Source organism: Callithrix jacchus, chromosome 3 (assembly GCF_049354715.1).
Source record: "Callithrix jacchus isolate 240 chromosome 3, calJac240_pri, whole genome shotgun sequence".
NCBI lineage: Eukaryota > Metazoa > Chordata > Mammalia > Primates > Cebidae > Callithrix > Callithrix jacchus.
This window is the reverse complement of record NC_133504.1, coordinates 172,257,738-172,283,300: the sequence shown is the minus strand read 5'-3', so window position 1 is coordinate 172,283,300 and position 25,563 is coordinate 172,257,738. Positions and strand designations below refer to the sequence as shown.

At 37.0% G+C, this 25,563-nt stretch overlaps 1 protein-coding gene across 4 annotated transcripts in view; it reads right to left on the bottom strand.

Moving 5' to 3' along the window:
- The window catches only part of KCNIP4 (potassium voltage-gated channel interacting protein 4), a 1,202,281-nt gene that overhangs the window by 858,437 nt on the left and 318,281 nt on the right, over positions 1 to 25,563 (bottom strand). The gene's annotated exons all lie outside the window — the stretch shown is intronic.

Genomic DNA, 25,563 nt, shown 5'->3' with positions numbered 1-25,563 from the left:
TGCAGACACTTTGTCAGAAATAGCAGACTCCTGAGATTCTCATTTTTCACTCTTATAAAAGGCTAACAAACATTATGGCTTGAAGGTAAATAAACTTTCCTTGGAGGCCATAGGCTCCTCTTCAAAGTCAATGAGGCATGGCAAGTACTTTTTTAAAGTGAGTCCTTATTGAGAACCATTGGATGCTTCATTCTTGCACCCTGTTCTGTCACAAAGCTTCTAGGGTGAGACCAATATGCTCAATCTCAAAACATTCTATTTTTACAACGGCTATTTTATTGATTAAAAGTAAATTAGTTTTTACATATAAACAACTATAGTTCGGCCGGGCGCGGTGGCTCAAGCCTGTAATCCCAGCACTTTGGGAGGCCAAGGCGGATGGATCACGAGGTTAAGAGATGGAGACCATCCTGGTCAACATGGTGAAACACCGTCTCTACTAAAAATACAAAAAATTAGCTGGGCATGCTGGCGCGTGCCTGTAATCCCAGCTACTCAGGAGGCTGAGGCAGGAGAATTGCCTGAACCCAGGAGGTGGAGGTTGCGGTGAGCCGAGATCGCGCCATTGCACTCCAGCCTGGGTAACAAGAGCGAAACTCCATCTCAAAAAACAAAACAAAACAAAAAACAGTTATAGTTAACCATTACCAGATCACCACCAAAACAAATGGGGTGGGAGGAGGAGCTAGTGGCTCTGAGTTGATGGAAGTTGAGGGACTCTTCTCCCAGAGAGAGAAAATCATTCTCTGTTGTTTTAGAAATGGTGGCCGATAGGTTTCCTTCCTTTCGTTGTTTTCTCCTTGGGCAGGAAAAATGTGTAGAAATAATGAGAAATGCCTTAAGCATTAAAATAAGTACCCTGAACAATATTACTGGGGAGTTGAAACCATGCCTGGATAGGCAGAGAGAACTATATTATTTGGAGGGAAGCTTGGGGCGGTGGCCATCCAGATATGAGAGCTCAGAGAAAGGATATTTCTGGTGATGGCAGCTTCATAATTTCTAAATAGTGATAATTGGATCAGAATGTGAAGGTGGTAGGACAATAACGTTGAGACTCAATATGTGTGCAAACGGGATTCTTTTAATGTATCATTGAGGATGGATAGAGAGGAAGAGTTATCATTCTGCAAATCCCTGATATGACCTGGGAACAGTAGTCAGCAGAGTTATTACAGAGCCATTAATATTCTATTACTGCTGCACCAAATTTCCACAAAGGTAGTGGCTTCCAAAATCACAAATGTATTACCTTCTAGCTCTTGAGGTCAGAAGTCTGATGTGGGTCTCACTGGACTGAAATCAAGGTGTCAACAAGGCTGTGTTGCTTTCCCGATACTATAGGGGAGAGTTAGATTTGTGCCTTTTCCAGTAATTTTTTTTTTTCCAGACAGAGTCTTGCTCTGTCACCCAGGCTAGAGTGCAATGCATGATCTCAACTCACTGCAACCTTTACCTCCTGGCTTCAATTGATTCCCCTGCCTCAGATGCCTGAGTAGCTGGGATTAAGGTGTGCATCACTACACTGAGCTACTTTTTGGTAGATACAGGGTTTCACCATGTTGGTCAGGCTGGTCACAAACTCCTGACCTCAGTTTTTAATGTTGCCTGCATTCTTTGGCTTGTGTATGCCTTCCATGTTGAAAGCCATCAATGGTGAATTGACTTTTCATATCACATTACACCAATCTTCCCTCTGACTCCCTCTTCTACTCCTTAGTCCCCTTGTGATTTCACAGGTTCCCCACAGATAACCCAGGAATATTTGCCTATATTATAATATCAGCTAATTAACAACCTTAATTTTTTTTTGCCATGTAGGATAATATATTAATAGGGTCCATGAATTAAGATGTGGACAGCTTGGGGTGCTTTTATTCTGTCCATTACAATAGCTGTGAGAAACATGGTCTCTGGAGGCATATTGTCTAGAATCAATTCCAATGCTACCACATATTAGCTATGCAACTGTGGGCTAATGATATAGTGTCTGCATGCCTCAGTTTCCTCATTTGTAAACCATAGTGAAAAATGCCTATCCCTAAAGGTTCTTCTAAGGAATAGTGTGCTAATTTATGAAACGTGCTTAGAACACAGCACAAGCACTCAATTTAAATGAACAATTCTGATGGCCGCCTACTTTTCCAGGATAGAACACAAAATTATTAAATAGATGGTGAATGCCTGCCTACAAGCTTCAGGCTTGGGAGAAATTGATTGCAGGTATCAAGAACAGATATTTACAAGTGATTCCTAACATATCTACACTCCAAATTTCCAAAGTGAATGAATGGCTCAGGAGATCCCAGGATCAAATCAGGTGGACACTATTAGAAAGCCCCTAATTTGATCCCAGGATCCCCCCAGCCATTCATTCACTCTGGGACTCCAGGAATCCTTGTATGGGGAGAACTTCTCACATATAAGCATAATGTTTGCCTACAGCTCTGTCAGTTTTCTTAGTCCTGCTCCTTTGAAGTCTAGCATTAAGTAGGTTCAAGATGCCATACAAGTCACTGTCCATGGTACTGCTGGTCTCTCCAACTTGCATCTGCCTCCCTTTCTTATGGGATACAGAAAAACTTATGTTTACCCTGATTTTTCAGAACATATTCACATAGCACAGCTGGTGGGGTCCCTGGTAACACAGTGATTTCCATTGTTCCACAGCTATCTTCTTCACAGGATAAACAGCCTCCTGAGAACTGGGGAGCAGGATGCTGCAGGTGACAGTTGTATACAGATATGCAAGGTTCCTGGGATCTCTTCCAGGTTCTAATTCGGGCCTCGATGCTAAGGCTTGCCCTGCTCTGCAACACTTTTACTCATGGCACTTTTCTCTTAAAGGCTCTGTTGTTTAGTTTTTCCATGGTGGTCCATATTACAGACATTTCCCTCTCTACTCTATATTTCCTTCCTATTCCCTCTGTATTCCCTCTGTATTTTTCCATTACTAATTACCACAACCTTAGAATCTTAAAGAAATACAAGTTTATTGTCTCACATTTTCTATAAGTCAGAAGTCCAGTGGTCACTGCTTTGCCTGTGTTTAGAATCTTATGAGGCTGAAATAAAGGTGTCTGCAGGGTTGCCTTACTTTCCGAAAGCTCTGGAGGAAAGTCTTTTTTCTTGTTCATTCAGGCTGTCAGATGAGCTTAGTTCCTTATGCTGTGCAACTGAGATCCACATTTCCTTGCTGTCAGCTAAGGATCATTCTTAGATTCTAGAAATTACTAGCATTCCTTGGTTTGTGTCTCCTTCCTCCATTTTCAAAGCCATCAGTGGTGGCTGAGTCCTCACATCACACTTCTCTGACTCTTCTGTGTTCCTCTTCTACTTTAAGAGTTCATGTGATTACATTGGGGCCACCAGGATAATCTCCTATATCACGATCCATAGCCTTCCTCACATCTACATGGTCTTTTTGACATGTAATATAACAAACAATACTCACAGGATCTAGAGATTAAGGTGTAGGCACAATCGCAGAACATTAGTCAATCAAGCATCACCTATTGTACTCCAGCCATCAGGGTCATTAGGTCTACATAAGTCTGAACTTTTTGCTACTAATTTTCTCCCACACACTCCCAAAGCTCTCTCAGAAAATCAAGGCATCTCTTTCAGCATCCTCGAACATCTGTAATGGCTCAAATGTACTCCCAGAATGCAGCAATTGAAAACAAGTCATCCCAGAGCACACACCTGGGGATAGATGGTGCTTCTTCACAGGCAAAATGTAGCCTCATCACTGACCAGCCAAAGGTTATCCATTTCATCCAGATTAAGAGATACTCACAGTACCAGGAGAACTGAGAGATAAATTGACTTTCCCGGGAGAAATTAGTAAAAGACTTCCAGGAAATTATGTTCAGTTTGAGCTTTGAAGTATGCAGGGAGTTTAACAGGAGGACCAGGAATGGATAGAAGAAATCTTTTTAACTAAATAGAAAAGCAAGTATATGCTTGTGAATATTGAGAAAAATAAATTTGAATAAAATTATGGAGGGGTACCTGTGTATGTATTGTATTTATGTGTGTTTGAATCAGGCATACTGATATTATGTATAGATCAGTCTCAATATAGGAAAATAAATCAAAGGGCATCTCTGATGTTTCTCACTGACTTACAGGTTCTCCATGCTTTGTACAGTACCAGCATTATGTTAAATGAATTCATTCATACTGATCAATTCCTCACTTTGTATGAGTTACAGTTAATATGGTTCCGTGTAAAACAAGGACAGCCTGTATGTCTATTTTTAATCAAAGACCTGAATCGCTGACTACAGGGCATACTCATTAATTCAGACACCTCTGACAGAAATATTTGCTAGGACTAGGTTTGAAGGTGATCTTTAAAAATTAGAGCAACAAGTAATCAAAATGAAGATGATATTTCTTAACACGATATCCTCATGAAAAATAGAGAAAAGAGAAGATTGTTTCTTTAAATTATGGACACAGATTAGTGAGGTAAAAGAACAGCAGAAAAATAATCTATGAGTTATACTTGACTACAAACTAATGGGAGAACAAGAACATGTAGTGAGCACCCTATTATGTGCTAATACTGTGTTAATCTAAGTACTCTTTTGGCTATCACACTTAATACTCACAAATCTCTGTAAGGTAGATTTTATTAGGTAAATGTCTTGCTGCTGAAGATCTAATAGTATCTGAATTGAAATATTATTTCATTTCTACCAATCTTCATGCCACACTGGGAATATACTTGTCAGACCTACTCTGTGATATTCCGAAAACAGGCAGAATCTGTTATATTTAGTAGATACTTCTCCTGCTGTTCTAGAGATGTTTTTCCTGCTATCTTTAGATTATAAAATCATTTTGATTATGAACTACTTTTCAGTGGCAAGTTATAACAAGTCATGCCCTTAGGGTAATTTATTAGCTTGCAATGACTACTGTAACAAAACACTGCAGACTGAGTGGCTAAACCAACAGAAATTTATTTTCCTACAGTTCTGGAGGCTAGAAGTCCAAGATCAAAGTGTCAGTGAGGTAGGTTACTTCTGCAGACCATGAGGAATGATATATTCTAGACCTTTCTCCTGGCTTGAAGATTGCCAATCTTCTCCCTTTGTCTTCACATTATCTTCCTTCTTTATATGTCTGTATCCAAATTTCATCTTCTTATGAGGACATCAGTGATATTGGCTTAGGGTTCACACTAATTTTAATTTAACACACCTCATTTTAATTTAACTCATTTAACCACACCTCATTTTAATTTAACTCTGTAAGACCCATTATCCAAATATAGTTGCATTTTGAGGTACTGGAACATATAATAATCTTTCTTTTTGTGGGAAAGGATGACACAATTCAGCACAGAAGGCAGAGAAAAAAGACGATCAAAATTCACATTAGGGATTTTAGCTCTGAGAAATAAAATATGTATATTAGAATACAGAAAACAATAAGAACATAAAGTCATTTGTGGGCATGAGTATATGCATCCATTTACACACTGCTACAAAGAAATACCCAAGACTGGGTCATTTATAAAAGAAAGAGGTTTAATTGACTCACAGTTCTGCAGGCTGGGGAGGCCTCAGGAAACTTACAAACATGGTGGAAGGGGAAGAGAGAGAAAGAGAGAAGAAGAGTGAATGGAGGAGAGCCCCTTATAGACCATCAGATCTTATGAGAACTAACTCACTATCTCAAGAATAGCATGGGAGAAGCCATTTCCAAGATCCCACCAAGTCACTCCCTAGACACATGGGGATAAAAAAGATAGTAATTCAAGATGAGATTTGGGTAGGGGCACAGCCAAATTATATCAATGAGAAATTAAGGAATTACCAGTATCCCATCTTGGTTTGTCAACATTGATGAAGACAAATATACAGCCACCAGTATCAACTCTATCTCTTCACCTGGTTTGAGGTATTTATTTATTTATTTATTTATTTTCCTCTCATCATGTTGATGATTTAATTCTTCATTCTGCAACCCCATGAACAGTTACACAGATTTACCATACATTTTCCTGAGGCGTGGTGAATAACATTCTTCAATGTCACTAGGCTTTTATTGGGCCAACTCAAGCCTGAAGGTATAGTTAGAAAGAGGGAAGGGAACAAGATCAACCATAAAAGAAACCAATGCCTCCAAGCATTACACGTTAAGATAAAGATTAGGATCACTGTCTGCATTTTCAGTAAGATAAACTTAGAGAAACTGCATGTTTTCCTTTTTTTCAATGACTTAACTTTTTCTTATTATGAGACAGACTTTACAACAGCCAATGAGTGGAGACAGTATTGCATTTTTAATAGCAATGCCTCAAAGTGTAGGATATATGCCTGTCAACTCAGAGTTAGAATTGGATGTTTTACTTTCATTCTATTTATGTTATAGGAGCAAAAAGATTGATTTTTTAAAATAAATCTAGGAGGTTTTTCTGTTTTGTTTCATTTTAGGCTGAAATTGGTTGTCAGAACACAGCATTATTGAAATATGATGTGCACTGAACAAATGGAGCAGGCTTGCATTCCATAGTATGCCACTAAAGTGAAAAAGAAACAAAGTTTTTGTACAGAAAGCTGGCATGTTAATAAGATTATGCCTGGTGGCACATGCCTGTAGTCCCTGCTACTCAGGAGGCTGAGGTTGGGAAATCACTTGAGCCCAGAAGTTTGACACTAGTCTGGGCAATATAGCAAGACTCCATCTCAAAAGAAATTGCACTGAGTGGGGCTGAACCCTCAAGTCATTGAATCATGGAATTTTAAAGGTGGAGGGTGGCTTTTTCAGTTGTCTGGAGTGGATATTTAATTTAATTAAATAGATGGAAGGCATTTGACAAAAACAATTAAGCCACATTGGCATACTCTATCCTGGCATCTAATATGCTATGGCTATTTAATAAAACGGTAGTATTGTGTTTGACAGATCAATTATTCATTATATAGATGGGGCAGAAATGGACATGCAAAATTGAAGCTGATTAATTCAGCAAAATCTTCAATAATACTGTCACTTTTAATACAAGCCAATGGCTTCAAGCACAGTGGACAGCTAGATCGAGGGCAAAGTAATTACAATGCAATGTGTTGCAAGTGCAAGTTATAAGAAGCACTATGTAAAGAGTGTTACACAATAACAGAGGAGTTGTACCCTGACTTGGGGATATCAGAAAAATCTTTCTTTTAATAGAGGTATTATCATTCTTAGTTTTAATAGATGTGAGGCAAAGAACACATAGTAGACCATTCAAAGATATGTAGAGAGAAAAAGGCCCTGTTATTATACTGAGACCCTGGTTTCCTCAGTCTAATCTTGAGTACCTGTTGGATCAGGAGCCACTCCACCAAGTTGGAAAATGAGGGAGTAATTAATATTTTTTCCATAATCCAGTGTATTCATCTCTGTAGACTGTGGCAGTCACGTCCTCGCCATGAGTCAGCCTCCTACACCCATGCCCTTGGACAGCCTACTACCACATTTAATAGAGCTGATATGTGTTAACTAACAGGACATTGTAGAAATGGCAGCATGTGTCATCAGAAACTGGGTTATCAAAGAAATTTTAGCTTCTGCCTTGTTTGTTCTCTTGGTTCACTCTCTGCTGGCTACCACACATGAAGACATTCAAGCAGCCTTATGGAGCAGTTCACATGGAGAGAAACCAAGACCTTCTGCCGACAGCCAACACCAACTGGCCATATACGTGAGCTATATGAATATTGATTCTCAATTGATCATGAATGCAGACTCTCGAAAGCCTTTGCATGGATGCAGCCTTATGAGAGATCCCTGGTCAGAAGAACACAGTTAAGCTACTAAATTCCTGACCCATGGAAGAGCTGTGAGATACTACATGCCTATTGTTGTTTTTAGTTACTAAATTTTGAGGCAATTTACTATGATAACTAAGATACGAATATACACTAACCCTAAAATAATCTCAAAATCCCTTCATATTGCCCAGATAGTACCATTAAATATAACCTGCATGTTCTCATAAATTTACATGGTAAGAAATGTTTTATGCATTTTTTTACATGTGTCTCTAGAAGATTGTTCTACAGGGAAACAATTGTTCTATTCCTCAATGAATCCAGGTAGGGCTCATCAACACTTTTGTTTATTCTGCTGGCCAGGCAAGTACAGTGGCTTATGTCTGTAATCCCAGCACTTGGGCGTCCAAAGAGGGCAGCAGATCACCTGAGGTCAGACGTTCAAGCAGCCTGGCCAACATGGTGAAACCTCATCTCTGCTAAAAAATAATAATAAAAAATTTTACCAGATGTGATGTAACACACCTATAATCCCAACTATGCAGTAGGCTGAGGCACGAACTTGAACTCAGGAGGAGGTTGCAGTGAGCCGAGATTCTGCACTGCACTCAAGCCTGGGTGAGAGAGTGAGACTAAATGCAAGAGATAGGGATAGAGGATGCATCCAGAGATGGGAGGAGTTAGCTCTATCGAGCATGTCCTCATTTGTGTCTTTGGCTTAAGTAGTATTTGTCAAAATCTCTTGAACATACAAGATATCTGTCTTAATTTCAAGATCTCACTTGAAATGTAACTATACTGATAAGTGTACATTCCCTTGACTTTGCTTTGATGGCTAAAATTAAAGACTAATAAAGAAATGACTAATCCTACCCACCCAAATTAATCTTGTTCAGAATTAGTGGTATCATCAAGTTTCTGTAACTGGTGGTTGACTAACTCACTTAAGAGCAGGTTTTGCCTGAGCGTTAAAATCATATTACCATTTAAAATTAAAATTAAAATAAATTCTGCTGGTCAAATAAAATCAATTCAGCCTTGAGCTGAGTAGAATGAATGCAAACTAAAAAGATGGTTAGAGTGTGAATTTTATTCATGCAGACAACATACCTCTTGACATGTGGGATGAAAACGTTTAGGCATATGCTATACAAACTTCCAGGGCATAAAACCAGGCCAGAAAGACATATTCTGGTGAAACAAACTCAACAGGTTAATAGCAGTTCCAAAGCTAGCAGAAAATTAATGCACCCCTACTTTTACTAGACTACTTCCCTCCTCCAAGCTAGAAAGATAAAGGGAAAAGCCCTTAAATACTGAGCTATATATATGAATACTTATATATATTAAGCTATACTTAGTGCATTATTTAGGTTATACCATAGTTTATATTTAAAATATGTTTAATTAGTATGTTTAATGTCTATTTAATTTAATATGCATTAAATATATAAGATTACTATATATCAGTTTATATTTAACATTATGTTAAATTAAATATGCATTAAATATATAAAATTACATTACATTAAAATTAAATGTACATTATAACTTAAATATGTATATTTTAAATATGTATATTTAAGCTATAGATATAATTTAAGTTTATATATAAATGTATATATTTATAGCTTATATATGTATAATCTAAGTCTAAATATATACATCATCAAACTCTCTTAAAGACATGCAGTATTAAAAGCCATCAAAAAAAGCTGACAAGTCAAGTATCAATTTTAGGACACCTATGGGCATATTCTGGGAAAGGAGTCTTAACCATTGAGAAGAAAACTCTGGAGCCAACTCCATGGAGAGGTCTTAAAGACACATAACCGTTGGTTTTACTGCACATGTGGCATCCTCTGAAGCCATCCTGCAACTCTCACATGAATCATCTGCTCTGAAGCAGAGCACACCTATTTCTGGAAATAGAGGATTAGACTGTCTCTTTCTGAGTGTGTTCGGCATCTATGGGATGGTTTCCCTAGTAAAAAACTAGTTAGTTAAAAACTAGGAAGTTAAGAGTAGTGCAATAGAAAGAATGAAAGAAGGAGGGAGAGAACAGAATGGAGGTAGAAAACAAATCAGGAAAATCAGTTATAGAATAAAAATAAAGGAAAAAAAGATTAATTATCAGAGTAAAATAAACTATAAATAATAACTTTAAAAACATACATCATATGAAAGCAACAAATACTCTAGATACCAAACAATGAAACAGACAAAACTTGAAAACAAGGAATTGAGAAAAAAAATAACGTGCATATCTAAAATGGAAGCCATTCCTGCACCCATCCCTTAATTTGCTTCCATATTTTTGATGACTGAAGTTTTATTCTTTGAGAGAACAAAACTCTAGGAATCATTCTTTACTCCTCTTTTGCTCTCACACCCCATATTCAATTTTCCAGGAAATCTTGTTGATTCTATCTTGAGGTTCTTTCTATAATGCAACCATTCTGCATTTCCTCCATGGCCACCATTTTGCTGCGAGCAATCCTTGTCTCTTGCCTGAATTGTTAAAATAGCCTATGAATTGGTCCTCTGGTTTCTATCCTTGCCCTTGATGGTCTATTTTGAACACAAAAACAAATGTGATTCTTTAAAAAAGTAGGTCAGACCATGTCATGCATCTGCTTTAGCCTCCAATGGTTCCCTATTTCTTTCAGCAAAAAAACACCCAAGGCCCTACAAGCTCTGGCTCCCCAGTCACCACCCTTGTCTCAGCTCCTTCTGCCCTCCCTCTCATGTTTTCATCATCCTTCAGCCTTAAGGCTTTGCACTTAGGGTCTACCACTCCCTGAAGTGTTCTTCCTCTGTTTTTCCAAAGCTGACATCATTACCTTCTTCAAATTTTGGCTCAAATCTTCCCTTTATCTGTCCACACTTTCATGATTGTATCCTTCAATCTTTCCTCTCCGACACACCTCTTCTGTGCATGATTGATACTCTTTATCTCTTTTTATTTTATTTGAGACGAAGTCTCACTCTGTTGCCTAAACTGGATTGCAGTGGCGTGATCTCAGCTCACTGCAACCTCTGCTTCCTGGGTTTAAGTGATTCTCCGGCCTCAGGCTCCTGAGCAGCTAGGACTACAGACATGTGCCACCACACCTGGCTATTTTTTTGTATTTTTAGTACAGATGGGGTTTCACCATGTTGGCCAGACTGGTCTCGGACTCCTGACTTCAAGTGATCCACCCGCCTCTGCCTCCCGAAGTGCTGGGATTACAAGCGTGAGTCACCACGCCTGGCCCTCTTTATCTCTTTATTACCATCTAACACATCTCCATATTGCTCTTTCCTCTTGAGAATGTCAGCACCATCAGGGCAGAAGTCTTTGTATTGTTTATTGATGTGTTACAAGTGTCTACAACAGGTCCTGAACACGTCCCTGGGTCTGCATTAGTGTCCTAGGGCTGTCATAACAGATTACCACAAACAACAGAGATTTACTTTCTCCTCGTGTTAGAGGTTACATGTTTAAAATCGAGGTGTCAGCAGGGCCAACCTTGCGCTGAAACCTGTGGGGAGACTCTTTCCTTGCCTCTTCCTAGTCTGTGGTTTGTTGGCAATTCCTGATTTTTCTCCGCTTGTAGTTGCCTCATTCAGATCTCTGCCTCTGTAGTCACGTGGTGTTCCTCCTGTATGTCTTTGTCTTTCTTCTCCTCTTGTAAGAACACCAGTCATATTTAATTAACAGCCCACCCTGCTTCAGTATGACCTCATCTTAATACGTGTGACATTTAATTAATGAATTAGCTAATTAATTAATGATCTTATTTATAAATAAGATTACATCTTAAAGTGCTGTCAGGACTTCGGCATATCTTTTTAGAAACAAAATTAGCCACATAACAGTTCCCCAAAATATTTATTTAATTGAATAAATGAAGGTACGAAGTGACACAATCTCTTAAAAATATTCTTTGGCCAAGGGCGATGTGGGAGGTCCCTTACTACACCTTAGTGCATCTGAGAGAATACACACATTAGCTAGAAAAATGTAGCTGCCTTGATAGTCACTTCTGAGTTTATTAAGTATTTTTACCAAAACTGTTCTTTGATAAAATATTAAAAGGTTGTGTATTGTGCATTCTTTTACCATGGTTTTACATTACAAAATAGAAAGAGTAACTTTTAAAATGTAAACATCAATAAATAATAAGAAAGTAAAATTCAATATTAAATAAAGTTTTACAGAACATACTGTTGTCCTGTAATCTTTCTGCTACAAGAATCACAGAGAAATGGGTCATTGTTTCAGAAAAGAATGTGGCAACAAAAGTGAATTTAAACATTATGTCAAACACAAAAAGCACCAACATGTGATTATAAATGTCAATCATTGCTAAATTTTTTATTAGAAGACATATGCTTTCCTTTAATTTCCCTAATGTGTTATAGCTTTACTCCTAAACCACAAAGTACCATAATTCCTTTTTGTAATTTTAAGTAATAAATCATAAATGAATCATAAACAAATTATAGAATAATTATTCTGCTCCAGTGCTCACAATGACGGTCATACTTTTCACTTTAATGTCTCCTATTCCTCCTTAATCCAATATTTATATTTATGACAAGCACTAGTTTTCAATCAAGAGAAAAGCTTCTGTGAAGTTAGGACTAGGGAATGTTTTCTTCCACCCTCTATTTTCTAAACAAACATGTTCAGAAATTGAACTCCTCCTTTTTATGGATCTAGCTGTTTCAAACTCCCCCAGGAAAGAAGAGGGGATCCCGCCTTGACTTCTTATCTTTTGTTTTAAACTCTCTCTTTGAAATTAGCACAATCCTACAGGAACTCAAAAAGGTTATTTGTTCATTCAAGCCTCTGTGAGTTTAAATTACCTGACAGGTACTGAGAAAATTATTTTAAAAATGAAAACTTCTACAGAGGCGAAAATATAAGTGACAGAAAGGACTTTAGAAGGGAAACATAGTCCAGAATTTTCCAAACTGTGATAGGTTGTATACCACTGATGGTACATATGATGCTGAAGGTAACAAAAACAGACTTAATAGGAATATATTTGTCTTACATGTGCATCAATTTAGTTTGCTGTGGTACTTTAAATAAACACTCAGCAGCAATTTTTATTGCTTATAGTTTGGGTAGATAACTTAACCAAATTTAGTATAATGGTAGCAAAAAGAAAGAAAAGCGTGTAATTTCACAGATACTACTGTTTGGGACAATACTGTCTTTAAAAAAGAAATCAATTGATTTAAAGCCTATTTAAAGAAATCAAGTATATAAAATTGGTACTTAGGTAGGTCAAAAAATATGAAGGTGGTACCCAAAATAATGAAACTTTAGAAACCATTGATCTAGCAGGTAAGCAAAACTGAGAAAGTAATCGAGTGACTTTGCAGATCAAAAGCTACCTCCCTAGTTGGAGAGTCAATCATTCGTTCCTCTTGGTTTCTGCATTCTCTCTTTCTCCTTCTCTCTCTTTCTGGTCTCTTTCTCTCTCTCTCTCTTTATATATGTATTGATGTATTTTCTGTTTTATCCCATATGTTCACTTGTTTGTTTCCTCTACCAAATAGTGAGTTAACTGATGATCCTGGACCTCATTTCAGTTATCTTTGTGTAAACACTAACTATACCAACTATCTACTGCTCATCCCGTAAGTGAGACTCAATCCATGTTTGTGGAGTGATTAAATAATTAACAGCAAAGATAGAAGTCAGTCCATAGGCCTCTCACTTCCCTCGTTAAGTCCGCGCTCAGAACTATTTTCACTGTATTGTGTGTCTCACATTTAATGCTTAATCATTTCCAAAGTCAGAAATTAAAATAGAAAACTAATGCACTCCACATTTTAAAAATCTTGAGAAATTGCTAACGATTATCAACTAAAACATGTGAATGTAGAAATAGCTTTTTAAAAAATCAGTGCCTGATTAAGCAAATATTCAACATGGTGGTACCACCGAGTTAAAGCAAGAGTAAGAAACATGAGTATGTACTGTTTACACAAGCTTTGAGCATATCCTTGTTGCTAGCTGTATTGTATACTTTAGAAGGCATGCAATCAGACAGTCCAAATTCTAATTGCAGCTTTGCTCATTATTTTTGTCTTGATTTGTTCATATCATTAGCCCCTTTGGAGACTGAAAGAAAAGTAACAACCCCAGGTTACCTGTTCCTGAAATAAGCCAAATAAGGTTTAGATCCCAACATGAGGCTCCCTGTGTTGATTGTATTCACCGAATATATAAAAGTACTAATACATTTTTGATTCATCATTTATTCAGTAATTAAGTACCTAGTATGAACCAGGACTTTAGCTGGTATGAAGGATACTAAAATGAGTAAGTCCTAGTCACTGTCTTCAAGTGTTTCATGGTCTAATGGAGGGTGCAGAAGGCTAGAACTCAGATATTAAAAATGGTAAGTGCTTTAACAGATCACAATTGCAGCCAGAAGATTCACTTCAAATCAGAAGGTGTGTTACCTTGGGATTACGATTTCAGTTCTGTAAGGTTCAGTCTTGTCACCTTGTAGAATGAGGATAGCAATACCTACTTCATGAAATAAAGTGATGCAAAGACAATTGTACTCCATGTTTTGTGGAAGAAGTAAGGGTAGGTAATATACATCAGATATTATAGGCCTAAGGGGCAGAATGACTGAACACATTAATATTTAATTCTAGAAATTTATGAATGGAGTCAGCAGTAAGAATTGGAAAAGGATTTTTTTTAAGTGTTAAGGAGAATAAAGATCAAAAGAGTAGAAACCATAAAGAAAGAATGGTGGCCAGGAGTGGTGGCTCACACCTATAATCCCACCCCTTTGAAAGGCCAAGGTGGGCAGAACACTTGAGTCTAGGAGTGTAAGACCAGCCTGGGCAATGTGACAAAACCCTTTCTCTACAAAAAAAGCAAAATTTAGCTGGGCATGGTGGTACATGCCTGTAGTCCCAGCTACTCAGGAGTTTAAGGTGGGGAGGATTGCTTGAGTCTGGGAGGCAGAGGCTACAGTGAGCCAAGATCAATCCTGCCTGGGTGACAGAGCAAGATGCTTGTCTAAAATTAAACAATTAAATTAAATTAAATAGTAAAAACAGAGTAGGCCTAGAAAAATGTTATTAGAGTTTCACCCTTCTATCTAAAACTGTCCCCAAATCCTGTTACCTGAATAGATAAAAAAAAGAAAATGAAAAAGAAAAAACAGCATTGATGAAAAATAGTTGTAAAGATTTGCCTGAAGAACAAGCCCTAGCTGTGTTCCAACTAAGCCCAAACTGTCTTCTAACACATTCTACAACTCAGGAAGTGTGTAAGAGATTCCCCTACTTTCCTTGCTCTAGCTTTTACTGTTGTTGCCCATGTACTTAGCCAAGGTCATGTGCTCAGTGATCCAGTCCCAAGTTATGCTTTTGACTCCCTGTCTTTCAGAACCAGCTTCTGATCTCTACCACCAATCTGCTCCATACCTCCCTGATGCTTCCCCAGTTCCGGGCCTGGTTGCTGATTGTTGTTTCTGAGATCCTTACTCAGGAATCTAGTGGTTTAACTAAAAATCTTCCTACTTTTTTCTTCTTATGCAGATATCTCAGGCTCCATACAGAAACTCTTACTAAGACTCACAGCACTAAACTAGGAACACAGACAAATGCCTACAGTGAATGTGAAGTGAGTCCAGGAAAAAGCAATAAATAGGGAGTTTCGAGGATTGTTGCAAATAGTAGTAATGCTCCAACCAAAGATACTCAAATTTAATTTAAAAAGGCAAAACATCATTCTAGTCAAATAGTATATGTTCACAGGTCAAGGGGGCTCGGTCTGCAAGGCCTGAATAAACTCTTAATGCTACCTAGACCTCTCTAGGTGAATCTGCAGCTGCCTCTGACCCTGGAGGGTGCTGTTCATAAAAAAGTGTGTCACAATTTTGACATCTTATTACTTATTTTTTTCCTGAGACAGAGTCTCACTCTGTCACTCAGGCTGGAGTGATGTGGCATGAACATGCTTCATTGCAACCTCAACCTCCTAGGCTCATGGGATAGATCATCCTGTTTCAGCCTACTGAGTAATTGTGACCACAGGTATACCCAACACATCTGATGAAATATTTGTAGAGACAGGGTCTCACCATGTTGCCTAGACTGTTCTTGAACTCCTGGGCTCAAAGAATCCTCCCACCTTAGCCTCCCAAAGTGCTGGAATTAGAGGCATGAGCCACCACATTCAGCCACTTCTTTTTGATGAAAAGGCAAAAGGAGGTTTTTATAATAGACAACAATGCTTAATCTAGTTTTCTGAAGATCCAACACATTTGGGCACAAAGATCTGAAGCTGGTCTGCTAGAAGAACATTATAAAAAAGGAAACTGATATTTAATTCAGCCATTCTTAATACCAAGGAACATTCTGTGGTTGGAGCCAGTACCTTTACCTATTGAACAAGCAGACAGAAAAAGAATGGCCTACGTGGGCATAAGCGCCCTATAAGAATAGTGAAAGACACATAATCTACAAAGAACCTAAAGGGGGCTGGGTACGGTGGCTCACGCCCATAATCCCAGCACTTTGGAAGGCCAAGGTGGGTGGATCACGAGGTCAACAGATTGAGACCATCCTGGCCAACATGGTGAAACTCTGTCTCTACTAAAAATACAAAAATTAGTTGGAAGTGGTGGCACACACCTGTAGTCCCAGATACTCAGGAGGCTGAAGCAAGAGCATCACTTGAACCCAGGAGCCAGAGGTTACAGTGAGCTGAGATCTCGGCACCGCATTCCAGACTGGCTACAGAGAGAGTCTATCTCAAAAAAAAGAAGTAGAAAGGAGAAGGAGAAGGAGAAGAGAAGGAGAAGGAGAAGAAGGAGAAGGAGAAGGAGAAGAAGAAGGAGGAGAAGGAGAAGAAGGAAAAACTAAAGGGATCCTCACCCTACTTCAGAGCTGTCATTGGCAACTGCCATCTAAAGACTGGAAGGCCAGGCCTTTCAACTGTGAGTGCTGGAGAGCTCCTTGCTGTCTGTCACCGTCTTCATGCAGTTATTGTAGTTATTGTATCCTTTACTCATATTAAAGCTGTATCTTTAGCCTGGAATCATTGGTACCTTTCTGTCAATCACAGTCACTGGGTAACAACTACCAGGTAATTATTCACAGATGTACAAATATTGTATAATTAAAAACTGCTTGATAAAGTCTTTTAATGACTTTACCCAAGGTGTTCCTCATTTTGTCTCTGGGATAAGAAAAAAACGAGCACTTAGGAGTATGTTAATTGAGGTCATAATTGGTTGATATGTGTAAGCAGTTTTTTCATGTATTTCTCAACCTTTTGCCAGACTATCCTGCAATTAGACCCCAATTAAAAAACAAATTTATAGAATATATGTGTCCTTCTTTCATTGCAAAATCTCTTATTCCCCAGAGTATTTCAGAAAGGGCAAGACAACTTTGCTTTCCAGCTGTTTGTAAGTGTTATGCCTTTGAGTCATTATGCGGAGCTTTTTACAAAATCAAGACATGTATTCATGATATCTGTTAATTTAACATGTTTATTTATATCACCGGAGCATGACTTCTGCATATAGACATATTTTAATAGTTAAAATTTAATAAAAACTATTTATAAAACTACATAATTCTCCATATTTATAATTTTTAAATAATCAGCAAAATCCTGAATAAGAGGCTTCAACTTAAAAAAATAGTTTGAAAATGATTTCTCTCAAGGAAAGAGATAAAAGTGACCTGAATTTTACAACTAGAAACTTTCTAAGTAACACCTGAATTATCAGGGCAGGTTAATTTTTAAAATATTTTAAAAATCAAATTAATTTCTAAATATGATTTGTTTTTTATATTTATTTTGCCCTCAGAACTTAATAATTGGGGAAACTTTCAAATATAATAGGTGAAAATATTTAGTCATTCATATTTTTGTATAAGTAACATTCAATATGATAGAGCTTATGACATCATTTAAAGGAGATTAAAGATGCCTAAGCTCAACCAACTACAATACTAGCAGCAAATGAGTCTTTGTGTTCAATGCAATACTACGGTTTCCAGTAGATTTTCAATTAGTTTTGTTCTATTGGCTTAATTTGAAATCATAATATCACAAACATTCTAAATTTCACAGTATAGGTCTTCATTTTAAATATTAAGAAAACATTTATAATTTCTGAGCACTTTATTGATAGTGAATTATATCACACACTGAGTCAAATTTTATTACTAAACAAGTATGAATTTACCAGCTAGTAGTTGGTATCATGCTACTTGCTAGAAAAACTACTAAACTTAAGATATGCTTTATATGAAAGGAGATTATACCTTTGAGGACAGGAAAATGCCTTATTCATCTTGGCATTCACGTTTTTATCCTACAAAGCTGAGCTCAATATTTTACCAACAGTAAGAACTCAACAAATATTGAATGGAATGGTTTCTCTAATAAAATTCCTCTCTCTCTCATTCACAGTTTTTTAGCTTATGTTGGTTCTCAAACTTTAGCTTTTAGTTTTGCATAAGTATTACTTGGGAGTTTAAATTCTGCCAACTACTAACCTCACAATTCTTTTCAATTAGTTATAGAGAAACTTAGGAAGCTACAGCTTTCAGACTACCAGAAATACCACCTATGAGTTACCAAGAGTTCTTTTCTTGTTGCAGCAACTCTGAACAAGTCAGAGTGTTTATTGAGAAAGAGTAGAATGTGAATAATAGCCTTCCTTTTGGCTCCATCCCAGTGAGGGTTGGGTGGATGATGGTTTTATATATATATATATATATACTATATATGTACAAGAATTTGTGTAGAGTAACATGCATCCTGGATCCCTCACTCCAGGCAACAATTAGCCTTTCTTCTCCTCCCCAAAAGGCAATATACAACAATGAGGCAATGGACTACAATGAATAGTGCACAGAACTTGAGATCACTCAGACCTAAGAGACCTCAAATTCTGCCTCCAATATTTACCAAAAGTGAATTTGGGCAAGTGACTTGAACTCCCAAGTCAGCTTCATTTTACATACACACACACACACACACATACACACACACACACACACACATATATATATAATTTTATATTATATATATTATTTCTATAACATTTTAATAATATAATTTATATAATATATAACATATATTATAAAATATATTTTTATTTATTTTATTACATATAAATATAAAGAGTAATAACTAGCTCATAGGATTTTGTGGGAATAGAGAAGCTCCTTTTTATATAAAGTCTTTTATAGCATATATTCCAGAATTGTAACTATTATTTTTTCCATTTGCAGACCCTAAGTTAAAGAAATAAAATACTGCATTATCAGTCACATATACTTATACAGTAGGTGAAAATGTCACTGTGACTCAGAAAAATAAGTGTGTGTGGAACAGATGAGCTTCGACATTGATTCTTAACCTGGGATGGCATGATTATATGATTCATATTGATGCATTTATCCACCTATAATTTGACATCAGATTTTGCTAAATGTTGTCAGTTGAAAGTGGATCATCTAGCCTGAATAAAAAAATATCGTATTTCATATTTTAGTAGATATGAAATTTGACTCTTAAAATGTCAGTTTGAAAATCTTTAGAAATAATATTCATCTTTTTACTGGAGTCTCAGACAATAATAAATAACTTTGTGAAATAAAAAAGGTAAAGTGCGAAATCTATAAACGGACAATATATTTCAGCAAGTGAAGAGAAACAATAAAGCACAAGACTCTTTAACACTGTAAATTGAATGCCAACTTTCTTTTTCACTTAGCTGCTCTCCCACGTATTATGCTCTTATAGGTTTCAAATGACTCTAACATGTCAATGCCTTCATAAATTCTTGAATATACTGAAGTCGGAGATCCCCCTCCCCAAGCTCCAAAGTTACTAACTTTGTGACAAAGTAACTGACAGAATGTGGCAATTAAGCTATGTTCATATTAGACATGGCTCCATTTATTATTTTTTTTTTTAACCAAAATGATTTGAGATTCCAAATTACAAAGCACAGCAAAGCAACAGTGGTTTTCAGGGACAAACTGAATATTTAAATAATTTTTAAATAAATGATCATGACTTTGTTGGTTTTCCTTTGTGGAGCACTAAAATGATGATGATGATGATGATAAAGTAACAATATACATTAAACAATCCCTGCAAACCATTAAATGATGCTCCTTAACTATTCTTTACCTCTACTTTTGAATCTATATAATACAGATAACAATTGTACTCACCTCCATAGGGTGCGCTGAATGTTAAATATGTTAATAAATCTGCTGATCTCAGCACGTAACAGGTTATATGAAGATGTCTGTAATTACTATCATCCCACTTGTAAAACTGAAGGCAGTGTGTATGCTGTTATCCTAACTGAGGAGTAGAGGAAGCTGAAGCTCAGCAAGGCTAATAATTCTCTCGAGTCCACGTGGGGGACATCAGTGGAAGTCTAAATTAAATCCCAGTTCTCTGATTACAAGAACTCTTTCCCTAACTCAGCCTTCTCACAGGAAACTGCAGAAAGCTGGTGAGCCATCCCACCTGCAGCATGCTCTATCAGTACTTTTGTCAGAGTAAGGGGCCTCAACAAAAGCCAGTTCTGCCCTTCTTTAAATCGCTTTATTTCAGAGAGAAGTAATTTTAACATGCTTTTCAGTTAAGTGTACTTGAAGTAAAACTCCCAAGCTTTCCAATGACTAAATGCTACAGGAAATAATGAAAATGGTCAATACCGGTAACTGAAAAATTGCTGACTGTGTGACATAGCAAATTGTTATACTGTTCAAATATCCATTTATAAAGCTGGAGTGATCATAGCTGTCTGGGCCAATTCATCTTAGCTTCTCTTGGTTTGGAATGAATATTTGGTTGGTTCAGATAGCAAAAGCCTTTGACCCACAAATGAGAGGCTAGGCTTGCCAGATCTAGTAAACAAAAATACATGCTTCCTAGCTGAATTTTAATTTCAGATAAACACCAATACTTCTTTAGTATGGTACAAATTTTGCATGAGGCATATTTATACTAAAACATTACTTGCTATTTATCTGATATTCACATTAAACTGAGTGTCCTGAATTTTACTTGGCAATCCTAGTAAGCCCCCCTAGCAGGGGCTTACTTCAAAAAGTTCCTTCCCAAGACTAAACACAAAAGGGAGGAAGTTGTTACAGAATGAATGTTTGTGCCCTAATCCTCAATGTGATGGTATGCGGAGATGAAGCCTTTGGGAGGTAATTAGGGTTAGATGAGGCCATGAGGGTTAGGTTCTCATGATGTGATTAGTATCCTTACAAAAGCAGAAACCAGAGAGCTTGCTTTTTCCATCCCCTAAGTATGCACAAAGAAGAGGTCATGTGAGCACACAGCAAGATGGCAGCCAACTACAAGGCAAGAGAACAGGCTTCAAAATGAAACCTACCTTACTGGCACATTAATCTTGGACTTCCCAGACTCTAGAACCATGAAAATTAAACTTGTGGCCGGGTGTAGTAGCTCACACCTGTAATCCAAGCACTCTGGAGGCCAAGGCAGGTGGATCACCTGAGGTCAGGAGTTCAAGACCAGCCTCACCAACATGGTGAAACCCCCTCTTAAAAAAAAAGAAAGAAAAGAAAAGAAAATTTAAAAATACAGAAAAAAAATAAAAATTAAAAAAAAGAAAATTAAACTTGTGTTGTTTAAGCTACTCAGGCCATGGTGTTTTGTTATGGCAGGCCAGGCAGACTAAGATAGTAACACTAAGCACTTTGGGGCAGTGGCAGCTATGCAATTATACTCAAACCCTTCACCAATGGTGGTTCCAAGCTATGTAGATAACCCTTCTCTGCCTGGATTTCTTGAGTCCCCAAGATGTCCAATACCTAAAGGAACTAGTATGTAAATAAGGGGAGTCATGTGCTGTTGTTTTTTTTTTTTCCATTGAACTATAGATAAAATTTCTCCACATGATTGGCTGCACCTTTCCTATTTTGTTGTACATTTCTCAAATTAGATTCCATTTTACTTTTTCTCAGGCTATACTCTTTCAGGTTCCAGTCACTGTTGTACAACTGTCATGCTTACAATTTTTTTATTTTTAAATCCCGCTGAGGATGGATTTAGACATGTAAATCCCTGGCCTAGTCACATTTAGTCCCTTTCCTCGTTGTTTTTTAAATGTTGTTTTATAACTGAATGCTGAATTCAGATTTTCTTTATTACTTTAGAAAACTTTTGTTGTAGAACTGTTGAAAAGCTTAGCCTAAATTCCAAATTCTTTTGCAAAATTTGTATGTAGACTCCAAAATCTCCACCTTGTTAAATAAATTTTCCCAATTATTTTGGCACACATATTAATCTAAACCTTTTCATATTTCTACACTGCATTCTCCACTAGGCACTTTAGCTCTTGGTTATAAACTCTGCTTTAGTTTGGTTATAAACTATGGTTTGGTTGAACCCTTGGTTATAAATTATGGTTTAGTTTTCCCTCCATTCCCACTCCATTTTTTCCCAATCTCTTTCCCATGCACACACAAGTATGCTTACACACACACAAAATTCTTAATCCTCACTTATTTTTCATTCATTTTTAAACATATTTATTTTATTTATTTATTTATATTGTACTTTAAGCTCTGGGGTACATGTGCACATCCTGCAGGGTTGTTGCATAGGTACACACATGCCATGATGCTTTGCAGTCTCCATCCCCACATTGCCTACATCAGGCATTTCTCCCAGTGTTTTCCCTTCCCAGCCACCCTGCCCTCTACTACCCCTCTCGTAGACCCCCCGTCCCCCAACCTACCCTAGTGTGTGATGTTCCCCTCCCTGTGCCCACATGTTCTCATTGTTCAACACCCACCTATGAGTGAGAACATAAGGTGTTTGGTTTTCTGTTCTTGTGTCAGTTTGCTGAGAATGATGATTTCCAGCTTCATCCATGTCCCTACAAGGGACATGAATTCATCATTTTTTATGGCTGCATAGTATTCCATGGTGTGTATGTGCCACATTTTCTTTGTCCAGTCTATCATTGATGGGCATTTGGGTTGGTTCCAAGTCTTTGCTATTGTAAATAGTGCTGCAATGAACATACGTGTGCAAGTGTCTTTATAGTAGCATGATTTATAATCCTTTGGGTATATACCCAGTAATGGGATTGCTGGGTCAAATGGAATTTCTATTTCTGAATTCTTGAGGAATTGCCACACTGTCTTCCACAATGGTTGAACTAATTTACACCCCCACCAACAGTGTAAATGTGTTCCTATTTCTCCACATTCTCTCCAGCATCTGTTGTCTCCAGATGTTTTAATGATCACCATTCTAACTGGCCTGAGATGGTATCCCAATGTGGTTTTGATTTGCATTTCTCTAATGACCAGTGATGATGAGCATTTTTTCATATGTTTGTTGGCCATATAAATGTCTTCTTTTGAAAAGTGCCTGTTCATATCCTTTGCCCACTTTTTGATGGGGCTGTTTGTTTTTTTCTTGTAAATCTACTTTAGTTCTTTGTAGATTCTGGATATTAGCTCTTTGTCAGATGGGTAGATTGCAAAAATATTTCCCATTCTGTTGGTTGCCAGTTCACTCTAATGATTGTTTCTTTTGCTGTGCAGAAACTGTTAAGTTTAATCAGATCCCATTTGTATATTTTGGCTTTTGTTGCCATTGCTTTTGGTGTTTTCCTCATGAAGGCAAACATAATCAGTGAAGTACTAAATACATAGCAGTTGTTTACCACATCAGCTGTTGATTATTTTCTATTTGCCCGAATTACATGCAATTATTTTTATTTTTTGAAAGTATTTCTGTATTTTACCTTATTATTAATCTAAGAGAAAAACAAGAAACAAATTTTATCTACAAAAAATAAAATTGTTCTTGAAAAAATTTCCATAAAGTACTTGCCAAAAGGTAATATAAAAAGAATTGTGGTTTCTGAAATTTACTTAAGGACTTCTGGGTGTTGATCTTTTCGCTCTGAAGCTGATGTATTTTTGCCCCGAGCTTGTCAGCACAGATAATTTGCTTGCTTGGATTGCCACTGAGTCTAGTAAGTGTTGGTCATTAATAAAACTTTTTCAGAACATGAAAATGACATAGAAACGGTGCAGTTATATTCTGAGACTTGAGTCTAAATGATTCTTGGGAGGAAAAGCTTTCCAAATTATGGAAAGATGAAATTTACTCAACTTTTAAAGATCCAGAGGGAGATAATATGTATGCAGTAATGCTTGTTTAACAGACTTGGGCTGAGCTTTTCCACCCAAAATAGATATACTTTACATAATAATGCTATATATTGGTTTATTATAAGTTACATGAGCCTGCATTCCTCTGTAAGTATGGCTTACTTTACTTTGTTTCAAATTCATTATGGAATTCATGGCTGTTTTGTGCTTTTTGAAAAAAAGATATTTCCCCAATGGCTATTTTACCTCCTTTCAACCTGCTTCTTCACCTCCTCCAAATTCTAAAATCTGACTATTAAACATGATTTAATGAGCTGAGAGTAGGTGTGTTCCTTCTCTGTGATTACCCAATACCCTGTGCATACCTCAATCCTGCCAAGTTGCAATCTTCATTTTGGCTGGCTATCTCTTGTGCTAAACTACTGGCTCTTCAGAAGCAAGGCCTGGCTATTATCCTCAATTGTGCATAAGTCCTAGCACATGCTGGTACTTGATATATGCTTGATATATGAATTAAAAATGAGCTGTGATGATCTGAGGCACTCAATACTAGAGGCAGTGCAGTAAAGTGGCTGAGAGCAAGACAGTGTCTGCAGATCCTGGGCTTAAATTCCCATTGAAAGCATTTCCTTTCATTTAAAGAAATGTCACTTTGAAAAGGTCTCGCAATTTTATGTCCTTTTTAATGCTAACCATAGTTATATTTATTTTTTTAACTATTATTCAATGTGATCCCACATTTTCTATACTTTTAATGGCACAGAAAAAAAAAAAAAAAAAACGAGTATCTTCCAACCAATATGAGTCACACAAGTGAAAAATATTTAGGTAAATAGAAAATTTTGCTATGTTTAACCAATCGCCATTGAACTTAATACTATAATAATTATACCCACTTACATTTGATTAGCACTTGCAAGTTTATAGCACCTTTCTTATAAATTATCTTATTTAAAATGGCACATTAGCTTTCTAATTACATAAGTATTACATGAATATGTGGTTTTATAAAAAAATTTGAAGTACATAAGTATATATCTTTAAAGGTCGGAGTCTCATTAATGTGAGATAATAAAATTTCATTTTCTTCATGCCCCTCCAAGGTGTGTGAGTCACAGGTCAGAAACTTAGCAAGCGATGAGAAGGCAGGCTGATAGATGATTGGGACTTAGCAGGAGGGTAGATTTGCAAAGCAGTGCAAAAGAAAAGCCTGGGCCTGAAATAGAGAATCTATTTTAAAGGAAGACAAATTGTGTCAATAGTTATCACAATGAGACTTAGGAGTTTAAGCACCCCAAAAGAATAAGAAATCAATGATCAGCTTTATCAATGTAACTAATTGTACTGCATCACTGAAGCTAATGTACAAGAAAATTATCTGGGGGAAATAGCTTGCCTAGTTTCATCGCTCCTTAAGGAAGCAATAATACTAACTAGTCTCAAAGCAGCAAGAAGACTGTCAGTTGTGGGTGCTTTCATGTGAAATGTCCTTATTTGATGTCCTGCTAGAGTCCAATTCACTGCTAGTGTTCTTAGCCTAAATAAGAACAGTAGCTGAAGGATTTGCTCTCATGTCATAATGTGTGAAAAATGCTAAGATGTCCCT